The sequence below is a fragment of the Podarcis pityusensis genome (assembly GCF_964106645.2).
Source record: "Podarcis pityusensis genome assembly, chromosome: W".
Classification (NCBI taxonomy): Eukaryota; Metazoa; Chordata; class Lepidosauria; order Squamata; family Lacertidae; genus Podarcis; species Podarcis pityusensis.
The window spans coordinates 25,150,925-25,166,825 of NC_138045.1; the positions used below are offsets into that span (position 1 = coordinate 25,150,925).

The 15,901-nt window shown below is 48.9% G+C and overlaps 1 protein-coding gene, 1 long non-coding RNA gene and 1 pseudogene across 3 annotated transcripts in view; 2 read left to right on the top strand and 1 right to left on the bottom strand.

The window, feature by feature from the left end:
- Nucleotides 1-15,901, bottom strand: part of LOC308467831 — a 702,857-nt gene that overhangs the window by 268,397 nt on the left and 418,559 nt on the right. The window lies entirely within an intron of this gene.
- Nucleotides 1-15,901, top strand: part of LOC308467645 (inositol polyphosphate 5-phosphatase OCRL-like) — a gene marked incomplete at both ends in the record, with an annotated part of 361,324 nt that overhangs the window by 55,332 nt on the left and 290,091 nt on the right.
- LOC308467768 (E3 ubiquitin-protein ligase RNF4 pseudogene) overlaps nucleotides 1-15,901 on the top strand; it is a 29,386-nt pseudogene that overhangs the window by 11,662 nt on the left and 1,823 nt on the right. The window contains exon 2 of the transcript in view: nucleotides 9,274-9,304. The product of the transcript in view is annotated as an E3 ubiquitin-protein ligase RNF4 pseudogene (transcript). The remainder of the gene's footprint in view (nucleotides 1-9,273; nucleotides 9,305-15,901) is intronic.

The window sequence follows — 15,901 nt, forward strand, 5'->3', positions numbered from 1 at the left end:
ATCAGAACTTAAAGGGTTAAACAGTTCTGTGTGACGTCTCACATTCTGAGGCGTGGTTTGGTTCACATACGGAAATCTTTCTTTGTGTGTGAGTTTCCTTTCGTTTTTGGCTGAGAGACGAAAGAATGTCCGCTTTCTCGCCGGGACTGATTTATGATGTTTTTCTTCTCATTACCACAGGTATGAAGTTTACGGCATGCAATGCCTTAAAAGAGAATTTAATGAAAATGATTTATAGGTGGTACATAACACCAGTCAAGCTTGCAAAAATCTATCATTTGCCCGATAATAAATGTTGGAAATGTAATGAAACTGAAGGTACATTCTTTCACCTTTGGTGGACATGCCCAAAGATTAAGGCATTCTGGGAGATGATCTATAACGAAATGAAAAAGGTATATAAATATACCTTCCTGAAGAAACCAGAGGCCTTTCTCCTGGGCATGGTCGGCCAATTGGTGCCAAAGAAAGATAGAACTTTCTTTATGTACGCTACAACAGCAGCAAGAATACTCATTGCGAAATACTGGAAGACACAAGATCTACCTACCAGGGAAGAATGGCAGATGAAGTTAATGGACTATATGGAACTGGCGGAAATGACTGGCAGAATTCGAGACCAGGGCGAAGAGTTGGTGGAAGAAGATTGGAAAAAAATTAAAGTATACTTACAGAAACATTGTAAAATTAATGAGTGTTAGAAGGATGCGGGAATGAATTAACATGGTTTTACTAGAAATGCAACAAAGAATTAAGTAAAAGTTGATTGATATTGGGTTAAATTGGGACTTCCGGGTTGGCGCCATCGCCGAATGGCGGACTCCCTCCGAGCTCCGGAGGGAGTCTGCTCGGCAGGGGCTGGGTCCTACCGCGCCGGCGACGCGGGGACCCTTAAAAACCACGGGCACGGAGTCCGTGGACATGGGTGACTCGGCTTGCACCATTAGCGCCCTCCCGACTCGTGAAGGAGCCTTTTTAAAGGCTTCGGATCGGGTGCCGGGGAGCGGCGTGGTGCTTTGAGTCTTCTGCTTTCCCTGCCGAGCTCAGCCGCATGCCATTCGACGGAGAGCGCTGACTTCTTCCATTGAAAATTTGGACTATTAACAACAACCCGTGAGTAATTGGGAAACCGGGTTCAAAATTTCGGATTTGGCACGAGCGGGGGCGATTTAAAAAGGAAGTCAATCCCCCCCCCCTACTGTAAGCATTCCAAAACAAGGACTGGGTAACCAAGGTCCAAAGGGAAGTATACTCCTGATAAAAATCATTAATTTCACGATGGGAAATTATAAGAACTGTGCTGGAGGAGAAGAGTGGAGGGTGAGAAGAAAAATGCAACCCCCCCCGGGAACCGGGGCGATTCGCGGAGCCTGGTGAAGAGAGACGGAGACTTTGACAGCTGTCAAAGTAGCTGTCAAAGCTGGAAAATATAAAGAGGACTTTGTTTATGAGGACTTTGCTGGTTAATTTTGTTACAATTTGCTATAATATGGATATAAACTGTTGGAAAATAAGCAACAATTTGATTTTTGGATTAGAGGATACAAAGTTATTACAATCCCCCTAGAGGGGTTTCGGGACATTACAAGAACGGTCGTAAGTGGAAAAATACTCTGGGATTCGCACAGGACTTGTTATCTTCTGGGAAAGCTGCAAAACTGAAATAGTATTTTGTCTACAGAGGTATTTACATTAAAGGAGACAATAGAATTTTCTATTGAAGAAAGGAAGGGACTGGACGTAAGTTTTTGTTCCTGAATAACAAACCTCTGTAGAGATACCAGATTTCTGAATTAGAAAGTTTTAGCAGCTGAACAGGACAAGAAACCTGAGAAAGTGAGGAATAAGAAGAACAAAGGACTGATTACGACACGGAAAGAACAACGGGAGGAGTGGTAAAGATCAAGGAAATTAAAGGCCTTTGTTAGATTGGACACTTGAAGTTAAATATTATTAAAATTAATAAATTAAAAGAAAACCGGCAAGATGGAATCGGGGAGAAATCTGGTCATGAATTGAGACTTCCAAGCTGATAATGTATAGACTGATGGACATGGGGAATTCAAACCGGGGAAGGGGGGGGGGAGATTTGGAATCCAAAGGCTGTGTAACCATCTTTTGAATTTTTCTATATCTCTTATTTTCTATTTCTTTATATAACTTACGCATGTTATTTTATTTTGATTGGACGTGTTTAAAAAAAGGGAATTCGTGGAAGGAACTGGGGTGGATCTTGGGGAAAATCTTTTTTCTTTTCTTGTTAATGATGTGGGACGGTGGTAAGATTTGTACAATTCAATTTGGATAGTGGGTTAAACAAATTAAGCTTCAAATTGGGAGTGAGAGCTTGTAGAACCAAATTAAGGAAAGGGGAATACAGTCGGGGGGGGAGGGGGGGAGTCCCAGAAAGTAGGCAATGAAAGTAAGGTTTTTAAATATCTTTTTTTCTTTTTCTTTTTTCTTTGTATTTCTATATTTTTGGAAACTTTAATAAATATGATTTAAAAAAAAAAGATATTGGGTTAAATTGAAAAAATCTAAGGTTAGATCGTTAAAACTATAGAATCAAAATTGAGAAAGATGGGAAGAACTTGCTGAAATAGTGAATTGAACTAGAATACAAAAAAAGGGAGGTGTGAGGAGGTCGATGAAATAAGTTAAGGAAAGGTAAAGACATGGAATATTGAATGTGTTTTTTAGTTTATTTTTTGTCTTTTTTTGCTGTATTATTGTATGGTTTTTATATGTTTTATATGTTTTGTTATTTTTTTTTCTACTTTATTGTTATTTCTTTTTTTCTTCTCTCTTCTGTAATCTTTAAACTTTTAATAAATATCATTTTAAAAATAAAGAAATAAAAGAATAACCACTTTAACCCAAGTGGTTAGCACGCTGTCCACCAGCCCAAAGAGTGCTGGATTGTCTGTGTGCCGCTTGTTCGCTTATGGTAGTCTGTTGTAACATGTGAGGAGAATCAGAACTTACAGGGTTAAACAGTTCTGTGTGACGTCTCACGTTCTGAGGCGTGGTTTGGTTCACATACGGGAATCTTTCTTTGTGTGTGAGTTTCCTTTCGTTTTTGGCTGAGAGACGAAAGAATGTCCGCTCTCTTGCCGGGACTGATTTATGATGTTTTTCTTCTCATTAAAGGCTGTTAGAGATTAGCAAGAAGCCTGCGTTCAGTCTGATTTATTATCCACACACAAGGCAACACTTTCTACCACTGCACAACTCTGCTAAGAACTCTGCTAAGAGCTCAAGTTTTTTCCTATCGGCACAAGCGTCCATCGGCACAGGGGAAGTGTGTCGGGCGCCATCTTATCTCAGCAGGTTATGGAAGCTAGCCAAGCTTTGGAAGCTGTTGCCACGTCGTGCCTCTGTGTGTGGGAGAAGCCAGCTGCAGCCCCTGCCTAACGTTTGAGGCAGTGAAGCTTGCTGGGGAGGATCTCATCTTCAGGACCGGGTGCCAAGAGGAGCTGCTGGTTATGTGAGTAGGCTCAGCCCCGGGGGAGGAGATGGCAGATGGACAGGAGTCATTCTCAGTCCCCTTTGAAAAATTAAATGGGAGCAACTGGGAGGAGTGGTCAAGGAAGCTGAAGGCCTGGCTGGTAGCCAAGGGTCTGTGGGAGGTGACCCAAGGGCCACCACAGCAAGCTGCAGCCGGAGCTGCAGCAGCGGTTGTTGCAGCTGCCCAAGCCTCACAGAGGAAAGACCAGAAAGCCCTAGGAGCTATAGTGCTCAGTTTGGAGGGCTCACAGCTACCTTTGGTGGAGGGTCTTGAGACTGCCCAGGAGGTCTACCAGGCACTAGAGAGAGTGCATCACAGGAACACAGTCGGGGCAAAGATCCACACCACCAGAAGCTTGTTTGAGCTGAAGCTGCGTCCTGGTGATAGCATCAGACAGCATGTGACTAAGATGCTCTCTGTTTTCAACAAGCTGAGACTGTTGCAAGTCAACTTTACTGAGGAACTGAAAGTTTATATTTTGCTCAGCTCTTTGGACAAAAGTAATGACAATTTGTGTCTAACTTTGGAATTGATGAATCCAGCGGATCTTACGCTGCAGTATGTGACTGGGCGTTTGTGTGACGAGGAGGAACGCCGACTCAGAGAGGGCCGAGCTGGCGCAGGGTGCCCTGCCGGTAACAGAGGGGGGGCCAAGGCAGAAGGCACAGTTCAGGCTATTTCCACTCGTCGTTGTTTTGTCTGCGGGTCTGTTGACCATCTGCGTCGGTCCTGTCCAAGGAGAGCTAGAGAGGCCGGGCAGGATGTCTCCAAGGTCGCTTCCCATGGCAGTCAGCCAAGTCCTCGTGGCAGCCAGCCAGGTTTCCATGGCAGCCAGTCTAGGAGAGGAGGCCAGCGTGGGAATGCAAAGGGAGGACGTGACAGAGGAAGTGAGAAGGACGGTTCTTCTTATCACCTAGCTGCCTCCATGGCAACGCTGAAGGACAACTCCGGTGAGGGCAGCATGCTGCGTTGGGTCATCGACTCAGGAGCCAGCCATCACCTGATGCCATCGCCATCTAGTGGCGAAATGTGGAACTGCAGGGCTGTTTCAACTGGGAAAACAGTCACTCTCGCTGATGGCTCACAGAGACAATTAACCACTGTTGGCAATGTGTTTGTTTCTTTTTTACAGGCAGAGCTGGAAATCTACGTTGTGCCAGGAATGAAGTGTTGTCTTTTATCTGTATCTGCTCTTGTAAAGGAGGGTTATAAGGTTTGCTTTGAAAATGATGTCTGTTCTATTTCCAGGGGTGGGAAACAACTGGTCAATGTTGCATGTCAGAACAACCTCTTTGTTCTGGAGACACCTCTGGAGGGTAAGGGGAACGCTGAGACAGCACAGGCACGGTGTGCTAACGTTCCCACACATGATTCGTGTGCTCACTTGTGGCACAGGAGAATGTCGCATAGCTGTTGGAAATATATCCAGAAGTTACCAGAATGCACTGAGGGTTGCAAGATGACAGCATGTGATAGATTTTTGGATTGTAGGGCATGCAAAAGAGCAAAGATAAAAAGGTGCAGTTATCCCAGATCGGAGAGGGTAACCACAAGGCCTTTTGAGCTAGTGCATACAGACCTTTGTGGACCCATGCCAGTGCCGAGTCTGGGCGGAGCCAGGTATGCGCTCACACTGACAGATGATTTTTCGAGGAACGGCTGGATCTTCTCGCTGAAACGGAAAAGCGAGGCGGCGCAACTGATCAAAGACTGGGTTGCGGTGGTGGAACTACAGTTTTCCACCAAGGTGCAGAGCTTTCAGAGCGACCGAGGCGGAGAGTTCACCGGGTCTGCTCTGCAGAGTTTCTTCTGCCAGAAGGGGATAAGTCACAGGTTGACGGTTGCTTTTTCTCCTCAGGAGAATGGCGTAGCGGAGCGCAGGACCAAAACGCTAGCTGAGGCAGCTGACGCTCTACTGTTTGACTGGTTTGCCTCAGAGCTTTTGGGCCGAAGCTTGGAAAGCTGCCAGCTTCACTTTGAACAGGTCCTATAGCTCTGCTGTAGGAGACACACCCTATTTTCTGCTGCACCGGAAGAAGCCCAAGGTGCATTTCTTCCGTGTGTTTGGTTGCGAAGCTTGGGTGCTTGTGCCAAAGGCTCAATGCAAGAAAGGTGACCCGAGGTCCCGGAAAATGATCTTTTGTGGGTACGAGCCTGGGACAAAAGGGTGGAGGTTTGCCTATCCAGAAGGCGATCAGTCCAGGATTCTAGTCAGCAGGAGTGCTGAGTTCTGTGAGCAGAGTGGTTGGTCAAGGATCCATGCGAATCCTGACGTTCTCTCAGAGTGTCTGTCTGATTCTGCTGAGGAGGGAGAGTTAGAAGTTGAACCTGTTGATGAGGACCAGGTCTCTGACCAGGGTCAAGAACAGGGAGGGGCATCTCCACAGGTTGTTAAAAGAGAGCCCAAAAGTGAGCCTTCGTCTCCCGTTAGTCAAGTGCAGAAGGCCAGAAGATGCAGTAAGTCAGAGGGGGAGTCTTCTGATAACAAGGACACACTAGCTGGCCCCAGTGGGTCAGAGGGAGCACCTGAGACAGTGCTCAGACGTTCCACACGCGCTACAAAGGGGGTACCACCTGAGAGGTTTGAGGTCACCAGCGTGTGGGTTGGTTTAGCGAAGTGCGAACCAGAAAGTTTTGAAGAGGTTCAACAGTTGCCTGAAGAAGAAGCCAGGAAGTGGCAAGAGGCAATGGGAAAGGAGTTGAACTCAATGAGGTCCTTAGGTGTGTTCTCCACCACGAAGCTGCCAGAGGGCAAGCAGGCTGTGAGCTGTCGTTGGGTTTACAGGATTAAGCCCACAGGATCTGGAGAACCACAGTACAAGGCGAGGCTTGTAGCCAGAGGGTTCACGCAGAGAAGGGGGCTGCATTACACCGAAGTGTATGCTCCTACTTCCCGGAGTGAGACTCTGCGCATGCTTTTAGCAGTAGCTGCTCAAAGAGGGCACCAAGTGCACCACTTTGATGTGGATGTGGCTTATTTGAACTCGGATCTGAAGGAGGATCTGTACATGTTACCTCCTCCAGGGTTTGAGGGCAATGAGCCAGGTGTTGTGTGGAAGCTGCACAAGTCAATTTATGGTTTGAAACAGTCAGCCAGAAATTGGAACATGTGCCTGAATGAAGCTCTGGAAAGTTTGGGTTTCCAGAAGAGTCTTGCAGACAGTTGCCTGTACCTGAAGGGGTCAGAAGAGACACAGGAGGCAATTCTGGTGTTTGTAGATGATATTCTGTACGTGGCACAGACAAGTAAACAGGTGCAAGGTTTTGCCAAAGAGCTTGGTAAGAAGTTTAAGCTCAAAAACCTTGGTCTCGTTCAGGTTTATCTAGGCATTAGGATAGACAGGTCTAAGAACGGGAGTTTCTTGCTCAGTCAGAAAAGCAAGATTGAGCAGTTGCTTGAGAAGTTCCAGATGTCTGACTGTGCAGGGGTCAGAACGCCCATGGAGACCAACTTCGTGAAGGACAGTCGGCTTGGGGAGCGTTCTGAGTTCCAAAACCCTGAGGTGTTTCAGTCAGCGCTAGGGTGTCTGTTGTATCTCTCTCAGTGGAGCAGACCAGACATAGCGTTTGCTGTGAATCTGCTCAGCAGGGAGGCTACAAAGCCCAGTGTGAATGCCTGGCAAGGCATCAAGAGAGTGTTGAGGTATTTGCAGGATACCAAAGAGTTTTGCCTCACGTTGTCAGCTGAAGGTGACGCACGGCTTACGTGCTGGAGTGACAGCGATTGGGCATCTCTTGGGAACAGGAAGTCTGTGTCTGGGCTGGTGGTAAAGTTCGGGGAATCCCTGGTTGGGTGGAATTCCCAGAAGCAAAGTCTTATTGCACTTTCTTCCACTGACGCTGAGTTCAGTGCGTTGTCGGATTTGTGCAGGGAGTTGGACTTCTACCGGTGCTTGATCCAAGAGATCTGTGGGGATTGTTACTTGCCCATAACTGTTTGGGGAGACAATCAACCTTGTCTTAGGTTGGCAGAACCTGGGCAGTTCAAGTCCAGAACCAAGCATTTGGACATACATTTCCAGAATGTATGTCAGAGTGTCCAAGCAGGTTGGATACGGCTCAAGTATTGTTCGAGCCAGAAGAACCTAGCTGATGGGTTTACCAAACCCTTGACCTTCCAGCGACATGGGGAGTTCTGTGAAGGGTTGTGTTTGGGGTGAGTTATACTCACAGTTTTCCCTCAGGATGCGAGACGAGAGGGGGTGTGAGGAGAATCAGAACTTACAGGGTTAAACAGTTCTGTGTGACGTCTCACATTCTGAGGCGTGGTTTGGTTCACATACAGGAATCTTTCTTTGTGTGTGAGTTTCCTTTCGTTTTTGGCTGAGAGACGAAAGAATGTCCGCTCTCTCGCTGGGACTGATTTATGATGTTTTTCTTCTCATTAAAGGCTGTTAGAGATTAGCAAGAAGCCTGCGTTCAGTCTGATTTATTATCCACACACAAGGCAACACTTTCTACCGCTGCAGAGCTCTGCTAAGAACTCTGCTAAGAGCTCAAGTTTTTTCCTATCGGCACAAGCGTCCATCGGCACAGGGGAAGTGTGCCGGGCGCCATCTTATACACAGAGCTACTCTCTCAACCGGAAAGGAGAGTAGAACACTTCAAAATGAATAAATTAATCAGCCACAGGTTTGCTTGATCTATAAGTGATACGTTGTGGTCTTAATATTGATCCCTTAATTGGTCTAGGGGTTTTCAATTCAGCTATGCAGTTGTTCCTCGCAATATTGACTTGATAAAATGCTTATGACCCTGAGAGGTAGTGCCTGGCCCATGGTCACTCAGTGAGCTTCATGGCCTGCTGTGGATTTGGACCCTGGTCTGCCCAGTCTTAGTTCAACACTCTTAGCACTACCTTTTACTGAAGAAAATAAACTTGTTCAGAAACAGCATAGTCAAAGAGCATACACCGAGTGCTCCTAGCAGCCTTCTTCGTCTTCCCAGAGGCACAGCTCTTAGTTACTGATTAACTGGAGTCCTGGAGCCGCTCCGTCTGCAACAACACAACATACTGGTTGAGACACACACACTCTACACACAGACTGAGGCCCACAGAGATGGCTGGTTACATTTATAGGGAACCCAAGATGAGTCCCAAGTCACAGTGACCCAGCATTTGACTGCTAACACTTAGGCTTGACAGATTTGTGTAGCCCTCGTAGGCCGCGCTGCCTAGGCCTGGCCTGCTTCTGCTCTCAAGAACCTTTGTCTCCTGACAAAACCTCAGCCCTGTCCTTAAGCGCTTAGCCATCTTCTGGGTTCTTGGGACAGGAGCATGCAGCTAAAGTGTCCCATCCTTGCTGCTCCTCACCAGTTCAGAGTCAGGCAGGTCTTTGGCCAATTTGTGGCGATGCATCGACTTTGATGTGATCGAGAGAAGTGAAGCTACTGTGGAACCATTGCTCTGCCAAGTCCTCAAGGGGCGGTACAGAGTTCTCCTCCCTCCCACTTAGTCCCACAGCCACGCTGAGAGGCAGGGACTGGGCATTCAGTGAGCTTCACGCCTAGTGTGGATTTGGACCCTGGTCTGCCCAGTCTTAGTTCAACACTCTTGCCACTACCTGTCAGAGGAACTGGCAAAAAGCCACAGGAAAAGATTTTGCAAGGATACAACAGTCTCTCAATCTGTGCACTTTTGCCCATGCTAGACCCCAGCAATGCTTATGCAGCTGCAGTAAAAGAGCCAGGATGCTTCCTTGGATGTTTGAGCATGGGCCATACTGGAGATCTAACTCCTTTTTGTGTCTCTCCTCCTGCTGTAGGCCCGAGGGCGGCTTCCAAAGAAGCTACTGGGTAAGTTTGTTTTACTTAAAGTCTTTGGAAAAGAGGTGGACAATATTGACGCTGCTTCTGTGCAGTTGCTTTGACTGTGAGCCCGATCGAGATGCACAACAGTGCACTGCCGCCTTGGGCAAACGAGAAGCTATGGAGGGATCATGCAACTTTTTGTTCTTTTCAAAGTTTGCACTTCAAGACTTTTTTTTTTTAAAAAAATCCCCTTTGCAAATTCGAGAAGTTTCCCCATGTTGTGCCTCAGCATTTGACGCTGCTTCTGTGCAGTCTCACCAGTGCACTGTGCTCACTGGAAAGACTCCCTTAAAAATCCATTCTTTGCCAAACTCATTTTGGCACCAATGCTCTCCCTGATAACAACAACAACAACAACAATTTATTATTTATACCCCGCCCATCTGGCTGGGCTACCCCAGCCACTCTGGGCGGCTTCCAACAAAATATGAAAATACAGTAATCCATCAAATATTAAAAGCTTCCCTAAACAGGGCTGCCTTCAGATGTCTTCTAAAAGTCTGGTAGTTGTTGTTCTCTTGGACATCTGGTGGGAGGGTGTTCTGTGAGGAGAACCTGAGCTTACAGGGTTAAACAGCTCAGAGTGTACGCCCTGCCTACTGTTGGGAGGGGGGAGGTTCGTCATTTCCGAGAGCCTCAAGCCTTTGTTCTTCTCTCTACTTTCGCTTTTGAGGAGAGAGGACGTGTTTTCACGATGCTGTTCGCTGTGATAGATAATGGATAGTCTGCTGTAAATAAAACTGCTTTTAGCTGCTAAGATCCTGAGTGGACTTTATTTAAGCACACTGAAGAATGCTCTGGAGTTTTTTGCAGTCTTTCTCTTGCCGCTGCAGATCTCTGCTTTGCTCAGAGCATCGGAATGTGGACTTTGGAATGCAGAGGCCTGGCCGGCAAGAGCTGCGCGGTGGGAAGCGTGCCGGACGTCAGGCTTATCTGAGCAATAAATCAATGTGCTCAACAGGTTATGGGAGACAGTTACTGCAATTAGAGGAAGCCTGCTTTGAAGTGCTGTGTGCTTAAAAAGGCTGAGAAACCTGAGAAGCTGCTGTTTTTGCTGCCGGAAGAAAAAAGTCCTGCTTTGAGGCTTTGCCTGGGAGAAAGCAGGGAGACTGGCTGCAATGCTGTGTGCTGCAAAGAGCCACTGGAGGCCTCTCCTTTGAAGCTGGCTGGTACGCGTGAGTACTTCAAAGCCCGAATGGGAGCACTGGGGGAGGAGATGGCTGAGCTCCAGGACTTTTATGATGTCCCGTTTGAAAAGCTCACAACCCAGTCCTGGGATATCTGGGTTAGAAGAGTAAGGGGGTGGTTTTTGGCCACAGGGCTCTGGAATATAGCCCAGAAGGAGCCGGCCCCACCCATGCCAGTTGCTGCTGAAGATGGCGGAGCAGACCTGGAGGCTGTTTTGCTGGAAGATAGAGAGCAGAGAATGCAAAGAGAGCTCTGCATGTTGAGAGCAAGCGTGGACGCTTTGCTGTTGCCCCACCTGGAGGGCGTTGAGTCGGCTCAGGCCGCCTAGCAGGTGCTGAGGAGTCTGTGTGAGAGCTCAGCAGGAGCCCAGGGCCGGGAGAAAGCCGAGAGCAGGGAGGAAGCCGAGAGCCCAGAGGGGGCTGCTGGCCATGTTCCTGAAGTTACAGCTGGGAGTAGCTGCTTTGTCTCCGAGGGGCCGTGTGATGTTGAGGCCTACAACCAGAGTGCTGGGGAGCGTGCAGGCCCAGGCTGTGCACCCAAAAGTGGAGGTGCAGGGAACAAAGGAATGGCTGGAGAGGGAGCTGTGAGAGCTGTTGCTACGCGTTGTCGCTGTTATCGCTGTGGCTCCCCCTCCCATCTGGTGAGAGAATGTCCAGTGGAGGCACAGGAACAGCCGAAGGCCATCTCCCGTAGCAACCAGATAAAGGGCTCTTCTTCAAAGCGTGGGAAAGGCAAGCCGAATGCAGCTGGCAGAGACACTGAACATAAACATTTGGCAGCCTCTATGACTGCAGTCAAGAGTTGTCAACAGGATGCTGTGCTGGCTTTTGTCATAGACTCAGGCGCTTCCCATCATCTCGTGCCATCTGCAGGATTCCTGGAGAACTGCACCTCTGTAATTTCTGGGAAGACTGTTTGTTTAGCAGATGGGACTCGACACCCACTCACGCAGACTGGCTCACTGTTTTGTTCTTTCTTACAGGATTCAATCCAGGCTTTTGTTGTTCCAGGACTGTCCTGCGCATTGCTGTCTGTCAGTGCACTTCTTGCTGAGAACTACAGAGTGTGTTTTGAGAACAATAAGTGTTCTATTTCTAAGAATGGACAGCACCTAGTCAGTGTTGAATGTAAAGACAGGTTGTTTGTGATAGTTGCTTCTTTTGCAGGTCCAGATGACACGGAGGAGGCTCAAGCACAGTGTGCCAATGTTCCAGTTCATGATGCGTGTGCTCACTTATGGCACCGACGCATGGCACACGTGTCCTGAGGGTCAGTGAAGAAGATCCCAGAGTGTACGCAAGGGTGCAAAATGAAATCATGTGCCAAGTTTCTAGATTGCAGAGCGTGCAAGTCCGCAAAGGTGAAAACATGCACATACCCAAGGTCTGAGAGGGTGACCACTAGGGCTTTTCAGTTAATTCATGCAGATTTGTCTGGTCCGATGTCTGTGAGCAGTATGGGCGGAGCCAAATTTGCGCTGATTCTGATTGATGACCATACGCGCAACTCCTGGGTCTTCACGCTCAGACACAAAAATGAAGCTGCGCCGCTAATCAAAGACTGGATTGTGGCTGTGGAACTGCAGTTTTCCACACGGGTGCAAAACTTTCAGAGCGATCGCGGTGGGGAGTTCACCGGGTCTGCACTGCAAAGTTTCTTCCGCAAAAAGGGGGTTCAACACAGGTTGACTTCTCCACACAGTCCCCAACAGAATGGGATTGCGGAACGCAGAAACAGGACTCTAGGGGAGATGTCCGCAGCGCTTTTGTTTGATGCCGGGCTCCCACAGCGCTTTTGGGGGGAGGCTTGGAGAACGGCCAACTTTATTCTGAACAGGTCGTTCAATTCAGTGGTAGGTGACACACCGTATTTCTTGCTGCACGGAAAGAAACCGAAAGTGCACTACTTCCGCGTTTTTGGCTGTGAGGCTTGGGTCCTCATACCAAAGGCCAAACGCAAGAAAGGTGAACCCAAGTCCCAAAAGATGATTTTTTGTGGGTTAGAGCCAGGGACCAAGGGGTGGAGGTTTGCTTATACATCAGGGAATCAGTCCAGGATTCTGCTCAGCAACAGTGCTGAATTCTGTGAGCAGAGTGGCTGGGCAAGGATACATGGGAACCCTGACATCCTGTCAGAGAGTCTGCTAGACTCTGCTGATGAAGGAGAGGAAGAGGTTGAACCTGCTACTGAGGCTCAGAGTCCAGACCCAGTGCAGGCAGAGGGGAGAACTTCTCCCAAGGCTGTGAAGATCGAGCAACGCAGTGCTCCATCTTCCCCCACAGGTTCGGCTGAGAAGTCCAGAAGGCGCAGTAAGTCAGAGGGGGAGCTCTCTGATGCCAAGGACGGTCTGGCTGGCCCTAGTGGGTCAGAGGGGGTTCCTGAAGTAGTGCTGCGCCGTTCAACTCGGACGACCAAGGGGAAACCTCCTGAAAGGTTTGCCGTCACTAGCGTGTGGGTCGGAATGGCACAGTGTGAACCCGAGAGTTTTGAGGATGTTCATAAACTGCCTCGGGAAGAAGCCAGGAAATGGCATGAGGCGATGCAGAAGGAGATGAGCTCAATGGAGTCTCTAGGTGTGTTCTCCCTCACGAAGTTGCCGGTGGGCAAACAGGCCGTGGGTAGCCGCTGGGTTTACCGTCTTAAGCCCACAGCGACAGGAGAACCGCAGTATAAGGCCAGATTAGTGGCGAGAGGATTCACGCAGCGCAGGGGGTTGCATTATACGGAGGTTTATGCTCCCACCTCTAGGAGTGAATCTCTACGCTTGGTCTTGGCCATTGCTGCACAAAGAGGTTTGCTGGTGCATCACTTTGATGTGGATGTTGCTTACTTGAACTCAGACCTCCAGGAGGATCTGTACATGCTTCCTCCTCCAGGGTTTGAGGGCAATGAGCAAGGTACTGTGTGGAAACTTCACAAGTCAATTTATGGCCTGAAGCAGTCGGCCAGGAATTGGAACTTGTGCCTGAATGAAGCTTTGGAGAAGCTAGGTTTCAGGAAGAGTCTTGCTGACAGTTGCCTGTTCCTTAGAGGATCAGGAGACTCACAGGAACTGGTGTTATTTTACGTTGATGACATCATCCATGTTGGAAAGGCAGACAAACAGGTGCAGAAGTTTGCCAAAGAGCTTGGGAAACGGTTTCAGCTCAAGAACCTGGGTGCAGTAAAGATCTACCTAGGCGTCCAGATAGCGAGAACTGAGGATGGTAGCTTCTTGCTCAGTCAGAAAGGCAAGATTGAGCAGTTGCTTGAGAAGTTCAGAATGTCCGATTGTGCAGGAGTTCGGACACCCATGGAGACGAACTTCGTGAAAGATAGCCAGCAAGCAGAAAGTGCTGAGTTTGAGAATGCTGAGCTCTTTCAGTCAGCTCTAGGTAGTCTGTTGTATCTGTCCCAATGGAGCAGACCAGACATTGCCTTTGCTACCAACCTGCTAAGTAGGGAAGCGTCAAAGCCCAGTGTGAGTGCTTGGCACGGTATCAAGCGGGTACTGCGCTACCTGCAGCATACCAAAGACTTCTGTCTTAAGCTGCCAGCTGAAGGTGAGGCGAAGCTCACATGCTATGCGGACAGTGACTGGGCGAATTCGCAGGACCGCAAGTCTGTGTCTGGGTTGGTGGTAAAGTTTGGGAAGTCACTAGTTGGGTGGAAGTCCCGGAAGCAAAGTCTCATTGCGCTGTCTTCTACTGAGGCTGAATTCAGTGCACTGTCAGATTTGTGCCGGGAACTAGAGTTCTATAGATGCTTGGTGCAAGAGATCTATGGGGATTGTAGCTTGCCCATCACGGTTTGGGAAGACAATCAACCCTGTTTGAAATTGGCTGAATCTGCGCAATTTAAGGCCAGAACCAAGCATCTGGACATACATTTCCAAAATGTGTGTCAGAGTGTTCAGTCAGGTTTGATACGGCTGAAGTACTGTGCCAGTCACAGTAACTTGGCCGATGGATTTACCAAACCTTTAAGCTTCCAGCGTCATGGGGATTTTTGTGGTGGTTTGGAGTTGGGGGTAAGTTCTGTACATACTTTCCCCACAGTAGCGCAGGGCGAGAGGGGGTGTGAGGAGAACCTGAGCTTACAGGGTTAAACAGCTCAGAGTGTACGCCCTGCCTACTGTTGGGAGGGGGGAGGTTCGTCATTTCCGAGAGCCTCAAGCCTTTGTTCTTCTCTCTACTTTCGCTTTTGAAGAGAGAGGACGTGTTTTCACGATGCTGTTCGCTGTGACAGATAATGGATAGTCTGCTGTAAATAAAACTGCTTTTAGCTGCTAAGATCCTGAGTGGACTTTATTTAAGCACACTGAAGAATGCTCTGGGTTTTTTTGCAGTCTTTCTCTTGCCGCTGCAGATCTCTGCTTTGCTCAGAGCATCGGAATGTGGACTTTGGAATGCAGAGGCCTGGCCGGCAAGAGCTGCGCGGTGGGAAGCGTGCCGGACGTCAGGCTTATCTGAGCAATAAATCAATCTGCTCAACATGTTCCACAGGGCAGGTGCCACCACCGAGAAGGCCCTCTGCCTGGTTCCCTGTAACTTGGCTTCTCGCAGCGAGGGAACCTCCAGAAGGCCCTTGGAGATGGACCCAGGTGTCCGGGTAGAACAATGGGGGTGGAGACGCTCCTTCAGGTATACTGGACCGAGACCGTTTAGGGCTTTAAAGGTCAGCATCAACACTTTGAATTGTGCTCGGAAACGTACTGGGAGCCAATGTAGGTTGTAATGGTTGTAGGGGTTGCTCGTGCGTAAATCGGCGCCACACCTGGCTGGGTTGCCTGAGTGAACCTTTTCTGTCCAGACAGCCACTCGCCCATGGCTGTCTCAATCGCTGGCAGAATCCGTCAGTGGGCGTTTCTTGAACTTCTTCCAGCAAAGAAGTTCTTTGACGCCTAGTCTCCGCCTACTCTCCCTGCGCGGAAGCCTTCTGTGCAGGGAGGGTGTGGGCAGCGGAGGACCCATGCTCTCCCCGCTGGTCCCCGGCGAGGAGTCATGGAGCCACCTCGCCGATTCCCCCATCTGCCCCCCTTCTCCACTGGTGCTACGCTGATTTCCTTCCCCAGAAGATGGGCTGCTTCTCTCCCTCCCGGGACGCTCTCCGGAATCCCTCTGGAGCCCTCCCTCTCCCCCTGGCTCCGATGGCAGTTCCCTGACATAGGTCTTTCAAGACCGGTGTTATGTGGTCTCGGCAGCCACTCCCAGTCACCAGTCTAGCTGCCGCGTTCTGGATTAATTGCAGTTTCCGAGTCACCTTCAAAGGTAGCCCCACGTAGAGCACATGGCAGTAGTCCAAGCGCGAGATAACTAGAGCATGCACCACTCTGGCGAGACAGTCTGCAGGCAGGGAGGGTCTCATCCTGCGTACCAGATGGAGCTGGTAAACAGCTGCCCTGGACACAGAATT